The sequence below is a fragment of the Mustela nigripes genome, chromosome 17 (assembly GCF_022355385.1).
Source record: "Mustela nigripes isolate SB6536 chromosome 17, MUSNIG.SB6536, whole genome shotgun sequence".
NCBI classification, from domain to species: Eukaryota; Metazoa; Chordata; class Mammalia; order Carnivora; family Mustelidae; genus Mustela; species Mustela nigripes.
The window spans coordinates 50382618-50396153 of NC_081573.1; the positions used below are offsets into that span (position 1 = coordinate 50382618).

The 13536-nt window shown below is 43.1% G+C and overlaps 1 long non-coding RNA gene across 1 annotated transcript in view; it reads right to left on the reverse strand.

Moving 5' to 3' along the window:
- Window positions 1-7266, reverse strand: part of LOC132005221 (uncharacterized) — a 37300-nt gene extending 30034 nt beyond the window's left edge. Inside the window, exon 1 of the long non-coding RNA XR_009400765.1 lies at window positions 7088-7266. This is a non-coding gene — a long non-coding RNA (uncharacterized LOC132005221). The remainder of the gene's footprint in view (window positions 1-7087) is intronic.
- Between the last annotated feature and the right edge of the window lie 6270 nt (window positions 7267-13536).

A 13536-nucleotide genomic window follows, 5' to 3' on the forward strand; every position in this document is an offset into this window, starting at 1 on the left:
CATACTGGCAGGGAAAAGAAAATTTGTTTACGTCCATCATGGGGGATAAGAAATTATGCCTCACGGGTACTTGTGAGCATTAGTGGAGAATATGTGCGACAGTTCTCGAAAGTGTAGATACCAGGAAACATTAAAATCCATAGCTTTCTGTGGGGAGAGATCTTTGTCTCTGTGGTTTACTGCTGTATCTTTGCACCTAGAACACTTCCTGGCACATAGCAGGGCCAAACTGATATTAACGGATGGACAAAATCTGGAAGGGGGATGCAGACAGGGACCATACTCCAGTCAAAACTAACCTGTGGCCTTCCCATTCACAGTCCAGGAAACCACGGCTGACACGTGCCCCTTTCTCCCTCTCTCTCTGTTCTCCTTCACAAGTCTTGGAGGAAATGACATTAATATTCCAGAGGAAGCAGTAAAGGAGCATGAATCCCAAGTTATGTATAAGAGTTACAATTATATCACTAAACTCGGGCCCTGTCTCCAGGAGAGTCTGATTAATATTTAATCAAGTCCTGTCATTATACAAAGTAAAGGAGAAACCCCATTTCCCAGTCATGGGACTTCTCATTCACAACGGAACATTCTATTTGCTAAACATCCACGATCTTGCTTTATTAAAGAGTTACACTCAACAAGTCAATTGAACATTCCTGGGATAGATTTACTAATAAAAAAGTCAGTGGAGGGACGCCTGGGTGGCTCAGTTGGTTGGATGACTCCTTCGGCTCAGGTCATGATCCTGGAGTCCCGCATCGGGCTCCCAGCTCCATGGGGAGTCTGCTTCGCTCTCTGACCTTCTCCTCATTCATGCTCTCTCTCACTGTCTCTCTCTCAAATAAATAAATAAAATCTTTAAAAAAAAAAAGTCAGTGGAAAGCTGAAAAGTTTACTTTTCACAATGATTTCTGTTGATCAGAAATAGGGAAAAAGAGGAGTGAGGCAGAGCAGGGAAGGAGAACGAACTTCCTGGGGTCCTGCGTGCCAGATCCTGTATCCTTAGGCCTGAATTATAAGACGGGCACTCCAGCAAGAGATACAGGCACAGTTAAATAACAAACCAAGCAAATTACGTGACCAGCATTACAAAGAGAAAGAACTTGACATACATTGTCAAGAGTTAACAAGAAAGCTCTGAGACCGTTGAATTAGTCCTTCCTAAAGAGGTGGGGATCTGAAAGGTAAGTCCGATTCTGTGAGGTACACGTTTTTGGCAAACCCTCCTGGCTGTCTACCCAAGAGCCATCACCTCCCCATCTCTCCCTTGCTGCTAGAACCCTGTTTTGTTCAAGAATCTGGTAGCGTGCCCTTTGTGTCAGACAAAGTGGGCCTACCTGTCTAGGGATGACCCTGTGGCCCAATTCAGGCCATGGGACCTTAAAGGGAACTCTGCTAGGGGACATCTGAGCGCGAGTTTCCTTCCATGATAAAAGGGAGGCATGTGGGACCTTTCTTTCCCTGTGGTCCCATGTGGTCCCATGTGGGACCACAAACCCTGTCTCTGCTTGAAGTGATGCTGTGAAGATGTGATGCTTGAAGCTACTGTAGCTATCTTATAACTAAGGAGAGGGCTCCAAGAATTGCAAAGATGCCAATGCCATACCCAAGGTTAAGACACTGTGTCCACACTGGAACTATCTTCCTCTAGGTTTTTTATTATATGAGGAAAAATATAGCCCCATTTGTTCAAGTGGCTGTTACATACAGCAGACAACAGCCCTAAACTGTTTTAGATTTATAGCATGACTTTCAAGATTTTAGAAAGGATTTTTACATCCCTCGTGGATAACAAACCACCCCCAAATTTGCAGGCCTTAAATAACTGGTATTTCGCTTCCTCAGAATTCCATGGGTCTAATGCTGTAAAACAAATTACCCCAAAAGTTAGCAACACGAAATAGCAAAGAACATTTATTATCCTACATAGTTTCTGTAGGTCAGAAATGTGGAAGTGGTTCAGCTGGGCCATTCTGACTCAGGGCTGGACCTCTTTAAAGGACTGCCTGAATGTCTTCATGACATGGCAGCTGGCTTCTTCCAAAGCAAGAAATCAGAGAAAGAAGTAGAAGCTGCAATATGTTTTATGACCTAATCTTGAAAGTCCCATACAGCCATTTCCAGAACATCTTATTAGTGACATAAGTCAATCCTGCTCATTGTAAGAGGGAACTATACAAGTATGTGAACACCAGGAAGTGAGGACCATTCACTGGAAACTGTCCTGAAGACTGGCCATCATCTACTCGCTAATTCTGTTATCAGAAAGGATTCAACTAGAGAAGCAAAGCCATTACGATATATACACATGTGCGTACACCTACACATATTACAGGGATTTCTGCAGGGACACGTGGGTGGCTCAGTCAGTTAAGTCTGCATTTGGCTCAGGTCATGGTCCAGTAGTCCTGGAATGGAGCCCCACCACATGGTGGGGCTTCCTGCTCAGCAGGGAGTCTGCTTCTCCCTCTTCTTCTGCCCCTCCCCCCTGTTTGTGCACATGTTCTTTCTCTCTCAAATAAGTAAATAAAATCATAAAAAAGTCAAGGAGATTACTGTAGGATTTGACTTTATATAACAATAGAAATTAGTTAAACGTCTCTGTAAGGCTGTAGTCTTCATGCCTGAGGTCCACAGGGCCACCAATGGGGAAGGGAAGATGGAAGACAAGTCAGAACCCGTGAGCACACGCCAGAACCCTGAGCAGTCTCTCACTGCCCCCTCCTTCGATGCTGTGGGTATTCTGCAGGGGAATCTGGTGTGTCACCATAACTCAAAATACACAGGGAAAGGGATTCTGGGAAACAGCTGAGCTAGGCTAGCTGACATCTTTCACAGCCACTGCATGAAGGAATAGGGACTAGGACAGGGCTCAAGAAGCTTCTGGAGATGTTCTGCTTGCTTTACCTAGGTACTGGTAGCATGGCCAGATGTAAATTTTATGAAGAATCAGAAAGCTGTATAGTTGCAGTTTGGGCACATTTCTGTACATATGCTATACTTCAAAAAACGTTTACCTTTAAATATGATGTATGCTTTATGCAGAAAGCTTAGAAAATAAAAGGAAACAAATGCCATAATCTCAGCACACAAATGTCTCCATTAGTCGTATATATAAACCATAAATTCTGGCTTATAATTGCTTCTTCCTCTTTAGAAATATACTATGGCCATTTTCCACGTCGCTCAATATCCTTTTACAGCAGAATTTTAATGATGGCTTAGAAGTCCAATATATTAATCCCCTTTGAGTAATCCTCTTCCATTTTTGGTTGGAGAAATAATTCTTTTACTTACTTTTAAATTGTCAGTAGACAAAGCCAGGACTGTTTGCTCTTTTATTTCCAACAAGGCATACTCAAGGCAAGCAGTGGGTTTTTCAACTGCAATCCCAGATATCTGGTATATATTTTGGAGGGTAGCCTAGTCCCCCTGGACAGAAATAAATTATAGAAGGAAGTGGGCATAGTGAATGTGGGTCTTTCAGAGACATCAGCCTGTCCCCTGGACTTGCTGTCTCCACACCCAAACAACCAGGCTCTGGGAATATTTCCTGTCTGGTTTCTACTGGAAGGAACCCTACAGCAAAAACCAGCATCCAGTGCAAATTGGATGGCCCTTCTCTACTCATCGGGGAAAAACAGAAGCTGAAAAAGTCTCCTGAGATGAAAAGTAGACACTCCTAAAACACTGACTCCTTCACTGTTTACCAGACATTCAAAATGGATGTGCTGGTGGTTTCCTAAAAGCAAAGAAAAGCTGGTTCATATTCTAAAGCCCTAAAAGCTTTCACCTCTGAGAAAAAGAGCAGTGTTTCCAAGACACCACCAGTACGGCTCTCCAGTAAGCCACCATGTTGCTCCATAACCTGAGGAACTTCTCCACATCTCTAAGAAAAGATGTAACGCTGAAATCGTCTTCTTACATACTTTTTTTTTTTCCTGGTGGGAAAATGGGCACATCCATTTTTAAATAGAGCTCTGTATGATGATGGCATTTGGGGCCTTATTAGATGATATTACGTATGGCCAGTGAGCACAGAATTACCTGAATCCTGCCTTGGCCCACACAACCCTCCTCCTTCATGCATGAAGGACAGTGGAGAATGGAAACCCAGGACTGACTCGGTCAGCACCCAGGACTGACTCGGCTCAAACTCCACAGAGCACTCCACAGTGTACTGGGCTAGAACACAGAATCTTCCCCCAAATTTAGGAGCTTCTGTATCTCTCTTAGCCCAAACCCACATCCCAGGACCTCACCACCACCCGTCCAGTTGAATATTACAGAGAAGTAAAGAGACGAGGAAGCAAAGAGAAAGAGCTAGCCATCCCCATGTGAAACCCTTTAAAGAATCAGTGACTTTGCCTGCTAGGCCACATGGCCTAATTTGTGTCTTAAAACTGATCCTCCTAGTATCTCCCCCAACCTCATCACTATTTACTCCTCCTAGGAAGGAGACAAGCTAAGGCCTTCTCCTCTTTACCATCAAATATACTTTGCAATATGTATCAAGAATCTTAAAATATTCATCCCCTTTGGCTCAGTAATATTAAGTATTACTTACTAACGCTTACTATGGGCTAAATGTTGTTTTTAAGTAAGTGCTTTACAAGTATTAATTTAAGCTAAATACTACTTTTGGGGAAGGTGGGGTGGCTCAATTGGTTAAGCGTCTACCTTTAGCTCAGGTCATGATCCCAGGATCCTGGGATCAAGTCCCTCATTGGGCACCTTGCTCAGCGGGGGGCCTGCTTCTCCCTCAGTGCTTCCTCTCTCTCTCTCTCTCTGATAAATAAAATAAATAAACCTTATTTTTTTAATAATAAAAAAAGAAAAATAAATACTACTATCATCCCCTATTTTATAGATGGGAAAACCAAGATTGGGGGGGGGGTGAGATCAGCTATCAGTGTAGGATCTACATTTGATCTCAAGAATCCAGACTCCAGTCTGTGTAGTAGCATTAGACTAAGCTGCCCTTCAGTAAATCCATTTATACAGCAGGGTGTCTTAAGAAAATAATCTAGAGCATAAAAAAAATATGGATGTATACACAAAGATGTAGATCTCAACCTTATTCATAATAAAGGAAAAACTGGAAGTTAGTTAAACAATCAGCACGAGTTCAGTAAAGTGAGGCACATGAACTATGTGTCCATTAAAATGATGCGCAATAACCTGGATTGTTGGCAGAGTAGCAGGTGCAAACCTGCGGCTATTGCAAACCCATCCAACACTTCCACACCATGCAGAGTAGCCTTCCCCTGAGTCATCAGCCAGCCTCCTACTTCCTTACTGTATCAGGGAAGAGTCAGGCCAGGTTCCCAGAAGAGGCTCTAGGACAACTCACCAAATGCACAATTAGTCCCATCCTGACAGATAAAAACTTCACTCAAGTTTTAGGACCTCAAGAAACTCAAGCTTCAAGGATCAGAACCACTCAACATTCCCATCTGTCTAATGGACATTGCTAGCATTTGCTGTTGGACAGACACTGCTGGCAGCATGTTGTAGGTATTCACTGACCTCATCTCTACCTAGGAGCTGGGTACCGTTGCACCTTCTCTTCCTATGTGATAGGAGACACTGTAGCAGGGGCACACAGCTGAGAAGTCATAGAGCCAGGATTCAAACCAAGGTGGTCTCTTTCCAGAGTCTTCAGCCTTAACCCCCTCCCAACACCCCTACCATTTCCACACAGAGCTTGTGGTGGGCACACCTTCTGCCCAACAGCCTGTGGGCATGGATGTGTGTGGCCCCGTGGCCAGCACATTTCTGCACTGAGAGTGAGGGATATGCAAGATTGTGGGTCTAGACCTGGGTCTGCAGGGAAGCTGGGGGAGAAGCAGGGCCTGGGGCAGGAGACTGCAGAGGGACAAATGTACCCCCACTTTGCACCCATAAACCCCTTCCTCTCCTGCCCCCAACCAACAAGCAGAGCCAAATATTGGGGGCATATGGGAAATCCCTGTGCCCTCAGTTCAATTTTGCTGTGAGCCTAAAAAAAAAAGAAAGTCTACTAAAAAAAATTAACTTTAAAAACCTACTTACTATTTTCCTCACTGCGATCTGGTTTCCATGCCGTAGGCCTTACAGAAATTGCCTGGAGTCATTTTTCTAACTGCCAAGACCAATGTTTATTTTAGTCTTTTTCCTGTTTTACTTCTTTGACACATTTGCCAGTTCTGTCTCCTCTCTCCTCCCCAAGAACCTTCCCCTTAGGTTTAAAAGATGTGGAATCAATAAAGAGAAACACAGTTTTCCTCAAGCTTTTCTGGTGACTGAGTCCCTTTCCTGTCTCCGCCCACCCCTCGAGTATCTGGGACGCTATGGGTCCGTCTCTGATCCTCCTCTCATCCCCATCTGAGTATCCTGGGTCCAGACCCGCCATCAGTTCCCCACTGTTGATGTATCATTGATTCGCTATTCACAAATTACTGATTCTCTCAAAGAACCTTTTAACTTCATTCCAGTGTCCAACTATTATTACCCATCAACTAGATAAATCCAGCAAGTGTCTCCTGAAAACTTTAAGACTGACCTGTCCAGTACCAAACCTGTTTTGATCTCTCCATCCTCTCCAACTGCTGCTTCTCTTCCTCTATCTCTTAATTTATCTCAGACTCAAAAGAAATATAAGTAATGCCTTGTACATGTAATTCATTTAACTATTTGGTTGCTTTTTACTACTCTTTATGAGAAACAGATATTGTGGACATAATTTCTTTGGTCTAACCCATCAAGGACAATTTCTTCAGCTTAGCCATGCAGGGTTTCAGCCTTAGGAAGAACTTTCTGGAGAGAGAACCAAAAGGCAATCCCTTCTTATCCCATTTAAACTGGATAGAATAGCCTGACTGTTTAACTGAGCCAGCTCAAGGGGAACACAAGATGGCTTTAGTTCTATCACTAAATTTCCACCAGTAAAATGGTCATGGACTTAAAAGTTGGAAAATTAGTTAATACCCAGAAAGGCAGATTTTCTCAATGTTTCATTCTGCAATCTGCAGTCATCTTGCTCTAAATACAGAGAGTCCACATGTCTTTGAATTCTAAGGAAGAACAACGACCTTGTTGTAGTTACCTGAAGGCTGAAAACTGTTTCCACCAGGTCCAAACTTGGGAGGCCTTCAGAGAGGAATTAGGAAGGTTTTCCACTGAGGGCTGCCCTTGCTCCCAGGAGAAGAGAGGCGAATACTGACTTATTTGTATTCTTAGACCATCTTGGCAGCAGGGCCAGGCAAAACTCACAATAAATTTGAAACGTTGGTACACCTAGGAAAAACAGACCAATGGAATGTTTGCTTTCCTTAAAAAAAAAAAAAAAAAAAGAACTGTTCACTATAGTGGGTGCTTGGAGGATGGGACAGAGGGATAACTATAAGGAGGCAGACTGGGTGCCTTCCTTCGGGGAGGGAATGACTTCGGATTGAAGTCAGTAAGTGCTAGGACATTGTAACAGTGATGGTGATAACAAGAACTGATTTATCAATAGAAAATGCTCATAGGAAGCGTCTCTTATATATCAGCCTCTATACTGACTATTTTCAGGGAATCTTTTTCATCTTCCCAACAATGGTGGCAGATGGTCATTATGACCCCCAATTTACAGGAATGCGAGGCTGAGAGAGATCAGTAAGTGGGCCCAGGCACACAGCTGGTAAATGAGAGCCATGATTCAACCCCAGTTCGGTGTCATTTGTGTACTTTCTGATACTGTGTGTTGCTGTGGGAGGTGAGGACTCAGGTTAGGGCCAAGGATGTACTGGTCTGAACCACTGTCTGGAAGGGCTCATGAGAAGGCAGGATGGGGTGGAGCCACAAGAACACTCAGTCCCAGAAGAGGGCGGGGAGTTGGGTCAAGCTGAGATCGCACACTAAAAACTAGCTCAGAGAAGGAGCTATCACAGGCCTAGAGTAGAACCCAAGAAACTCAGGCAAAGGTTGTTGTAATATCAGGGAAAACCCAAAGAAATTAGAGCAATGGTAGAAATAGTATCAACAGATACTGTCCTTAAGATTTTATTTACTTGAGAGAGTGAGCAAGTGAGTGGCCGAGGGTTGGGGGGGCAGGGGGAGAGTGAAAAGCAGACTGCCTGCTGAGCAAGGAGGGATCAATGTGGGGGATCAATCCCAGGACCCCAGGATTGTGACCTGAGCCAAAGGCAGACACTTAGCCATCTGAGCCACCTGGGTGCCTCTTGAGGAGACCAAGTTTGACTAATACCTAGAAGATGAAGATTCTTAGAAAGCTCACTTCATTCGCTAAGGATAGGTCCACCTTCTCTCTCTAGAACAATGCCTTCCTTATAGGATTTACAGGAAAAATCCCAGCACAATTGTTATGATGAGATTAATTGGATCTAAACCTCCATTCTCTTTACTCCAAATTCTCTTGGAGTAAAGGGAATTGAACCACTTCATGTAATAGACATTTATTAAATGTCCACATTACTCATTTTGTGAGGCACTAAAATTGTGCTATCTAATATGGCAGCTGTTAGCCACATGTGCCTATCAAGCAGTTCTACTGGACAGTTTTGGTCTAGGAAATCAGCAGAGAACAGGGCAAGAAACATGTCCAAGGTAAAAAAATGTGAGAGATACAAATACATAAAATAAATAAAAAAAGGTTGAGAAGTTTAATGATAAAGTATGTTCAGTATGAGTTCAAATGGGGTCAAATCTATGGGCTGAGGTCAGGGCAAGGATGAGTGTGAGGACCTTAGGGAGACATGATGCCTCATACGTCTATGTGATGGGTCTTTAGGGAAGCCTACGCTAAGGTGTGGCTTACATTTTACACACATGCTGCAGGTTTCTCAACATTCCGTAAGAGAGATCAGGAAACCCCAGTCAGGAGAAACGGCAAAGTCTGATCATATCACACAACTAAAAAGTAACAGATCTGAAATTTTAACTGGAGTCCTTGCTCTTTATGTATATTCAGTGCTGCCCCATCTTAGCAGGGCTTTTTTTTTTTTAATTTATTTTTTATTTATTTTCAGCATAACAGTATTCATTATTTTTGCACCACACCCAGTGCTCCATGCAATCCGTGCCCTCTATAATACCCACCACCTGGTACCCCGACCTCCCACCTCCTGCCCCTTCAAAACCCTCAGATTGTTTTTCAGAGTCCATAGTCTCTCATGGTTCACCTCCCCTTCCAATTTCCCCCAACTCCCTTCTCCTGTCTAACTCCCCATGTCCTCCATGCTATTTGTTATGCTCCACAAATAAGTGAAACCATATGATAATTGACTCTCTCTGCTTGATTTATTTCACTCAGCATAATCTCTTCCAGTCCCGTCCATGTTGCTACAGAAGTTGGGTGTTCATCCTTTCTGATGGAGGCATCATACTCCGTAGTGTATATGGACCACATCTTCCTTATCCATTCGTCCGTTGAAGGGCATCTTGGTTCTTTCCACAGTTTGGCGACCGTGGCCATTGCAGCTATAAACACTGGGGTACAGAAGGGCTTTTAACTCTCCCTAAACCCTGTCCTTAGCCGTCTCTTCAAACTCCCAGATACCTTTGCCAGTCACAGCTACAAGTAATAGCCCTAAGTAAAAATAAGACAACTTGCACAGACACCATAACTGATCTTTCCTTCAGGCATTTCAACCTCATCTCTGCTATATCCAACTTCAGCCCTACCACTTCCCCTAAATGCTGCCCTTGAATCTCTGAACACAGCCTTCAAAGATTTCAGACTTGGAGATGAACAGACAGACAGCAAGGACGACGATGGACCTGTTGGTTAGACACTCTGGAAAACAGCAGCTCGGAGCGACTTTAAAATAGCAACCAGTGGAATAAACACATCAATTACACAGGGTGGTCAGGAGACGTGTTGTAAACAGCAATTTATTAGGAGAATTTAAACTCTGGTGACAGTTTGTAAATCCTCACCAAAATGCTTTCCAACTAAAGGCAGTATTTTTATGGTTCCTATTCCCTGGCTATAAATGTGTACTTCTTCTTAAATAGTCCTTTCAGAAGCCCTGGTCCAGCCCAGGAGACAAGCTGGGTGACATCATCCCACTCCACAAAAAACGGATTGTTTAGCCTCCAAGAAAACTGAGTGAGGCCTGCCTTCCCCAAGGACAAGGTGGGTTCAGGGCCACCCGACCCCATTACCTTCGATGTGTGTGTAGTTCTTGATGTGATTTTTTTCCCAGATCATTGCTATTTCCCGCCACCCTGCTATTCCTATTGAGGTTCTGGGGGTGAAGGCCACGTCTGATGTCAATCAGCATTTGGGACAGGGACAAAAATCCTTACCTTAAGAATATTCTCAGATCCAACTCTCATCTTCTTCCAGCCAATCCTGTAGTCATGTAGTTTCCAGTGGTTTTTCCCTAAAGGAGGATGAACTGGACTTGGAATCTCAACAGGAGGAAGAAAAGTTAAAGGACAGCTCTATCCTTGTCTGGCCTCAGGGCCAAGCACGTGCAAGCCAGTTAGCCTCTCCCCAGTCCTGAGCAGGATGGTTTCCTAGCATGATGTCAAGTGTTATTATGCCAAATTAGTCTGTCTCTTTACTCTTCCAAGAGCTGAGCTGCTATTTCCTTGGTCAAGTGCCTTATTGCTGGAATCTCAGAGCAGAGGTTGGAAAGGAGGGAAGCAAAAGCAAGACCGCCCTCCCACACATTAGCTAATAGTTGTTGAGCAAACACTGTGCCAAGCACTGTACTGCATGCATAGCTCAGCTAACCCAACATGGCTCCTGCCCTCTGGGGGCTTACAGCCCAGCCGGAGAGACTGACGTCCAATCAGTGAATCAAGTACATCAATTCATTTTTAAAATGAGTACCAAACCATGAAAGGGCAAATAAAAGAAGCAGGGTACCTTTTTGGAGAAGGCAGAGAAGGACCTTGCTACATTGTGCAGATAGAGAAGTTGTGTGAGAAGGTGATCTTCAAGTTCAGATCTGAAGGACAAGAAAGAGTTGGTCATACACAAAGTAGCACTAATTTGGACTCACACCAAGGGTCTGAGTTTGGGAAGAGGTGACAGTATAGAAACAGAAAAAAAATTATGTGGAAAAGCACAATGGGAATGGAAAGACAGAACAAAATATGACTCAAAGTTGGCAAAGGGTCTCCACGAAGGGAAAAAGTCACCAGGAAGAACCAGGTGGGTCTCACCAGGTAGAAGGTCCTCTGAAAACAAAGAAAGAAGTCCAGGTTTCATCTTATGAACAATGGAAAGATTTAGAAGGTGTTAAGTCAGTGAGTAATGATCCCATTAGTGATGTGTGGAGCATTCACTTAAGCTGGGCAGGAGCAGAGGGGCTGAGCTGGACCAGGACAAGAGCTCTTGGTGACTTCAGATGGGATGGATGATGGCAGGAAAGAGGAACCATCTACACAGAAGCAGAAACCACACGTTTCTACTGACAAGGCTGCTGCTGACAAGGCTGCAAGGAAGGGTGTTGCAGACAAAGGTCTGGGGTGGGGGCATGTGGGCAAAGCACAAAGATTATTCCTAGCTTTCAGAAATGAACCCCTGAGTGGGTTGGGGACATTAACAGCTCTGGAGAACAGTCAGGAATAATAGGCTTTCTGAAATTTATGGGATGTTAATGGGGGAAAGAATCCAGAATTTTGCTTTAACCATCATGAGTTTGAAATGTCTCTGAGACATCCACCTGGAAGGGTCACACGGGCAACTGGAACTGTGACTCTGAAGGAGACCCAGACTGAGAGATAAATGTGAAAGAGACCCGGACAGATACTGTGAAGCCATGAGAAGAAGGAAGATCATCTAGGGAGAGAGTAACAGGTTAGAGCAGCTAGGAGAGAGTCCTGAGGGGTGCCAGGCAGTACAGCTGGGGAAGAAATGAATCCTCAAATATTTAATTAGAACTAAAAGCATGGACTTCAGCAAAACTCTTCTGGATGCTACTGCAATGGTGCATGCATGACATTATACAATTATTTGCTAAGAAGCACAGAGCTGTACGACACAAACGATGAACCCTAATGTAAACTATAGGCTTTAACGGAGAGTAATAGATCAATATTCATTCATCAATTATAACAAATACACCACACACATGCAATATTTTTTCTTTGGTTTTTGTTTTTTTTTTTGCAGGGTGCTAATAATAGGAGAAACTGGGGAGGGGGAAAGGCAGTCTCTCCACACTTTCTGCTCAAGTTTTCTAGAAATCTAAAACTTTTCTAAAAAATAAAGTCTTTTAATTCAAAGGAATGAAAGAACAGGTTTTAGAATCTGGCTAAAAGAAAACAAATCCAAAAAGTGTCAGAGGCTTCCTGGAAAGGAAAAAGAGCCTAAAACAATATAGATTTATTTTGAAGAAAAAAGACAGCCTTTTCTTACAAATCTAGGTAGAAGATAGCACAGATCAAAGATCCAAGAGAAATCATTAGCTTTCCACGACTCTTCTGTAACTCAGAATCTCTTCTCAGAGGAAAGGATTTGAGAAGCTGGCAAAAAATATTTTCAATCAATCGTAAGATCAGTTATAAAGCACTGATCCTTTTCCCTATTCCAATCAAAGCACATTTTTCACAGGCCAGGTCAAAGGGGAGGTCTTCCAGGGTCATTTAAAACAGATTTTAAATTCTACTCCAATTCCACTGGAATCTGAGTGATGAACAAGTACGCTTAACTTTCCTGAGGCTCAGATTCAATCATCTGTAAATGGAGAGAATATTTATCCCATAGGCTTGCTGTGAAGAATAAACAGATTTGGTGCTCCATGGAATGGAGTGTACATACTATTATAATCAACAGTAAGGATGTTACAGATGCTGATACTATTCCTATCATTAAGCACCAGGCATTGTGCTAAGGTCTTATAGTTATGACTTCATTTACTCTTTCCAGCAGCCCTATGAAGCAGGCATTCCTAGCTCTGTGTGAGAACAGGCCCAGACAGGTTCGGTGACTTGCCCAATAGCACACAGCTGATAAAGGGGTGAAATACAAACCTGAACCCAGCTCAGCTTGTTTCCACGACGATGTGAAGTGCCTACTCACAGACTGCCCAGTCAGTACAAAGAGCCTGCATTGTAAGTAAACTCTTTATTCTTTATTTCACATTTACATTGCTAAATCATATCAGAATTTTCTTTATCAGTGTTCTTGTTTCAGTGTTAATACGTGGGTAGGGTACAAAGAGGCTCTCACAGGAAGGCAATGAAGACAGATTAGACTGGTTTTCCAAGATCCAGAGGGAATCAATCAGCCCTTGATCTTATGTTGTTTCAAAAAGAAAAAGAAAGATAATGGACATCCCTTGCTTTTGATACAAAAACCTATCTGGTTCCTAGTACTTGTCCTAAAAAGCCCATTGTTAAGGTAAGAATAATTATACTGAGTCTTTCATTCTATTCTTCTGTTATTTCTATATTCTCTTTCAAAGTATTTTTTAAGTGTTTGGGGTAATTGCAAGGCAGAAAGTGTTGGGTGATGGGGATTTGCAAAACAGCTGGAGTTGATGTTTTAAGTTAATTCTTACAGAAATAATTATTCACCTTAATTTTCTTTTCATT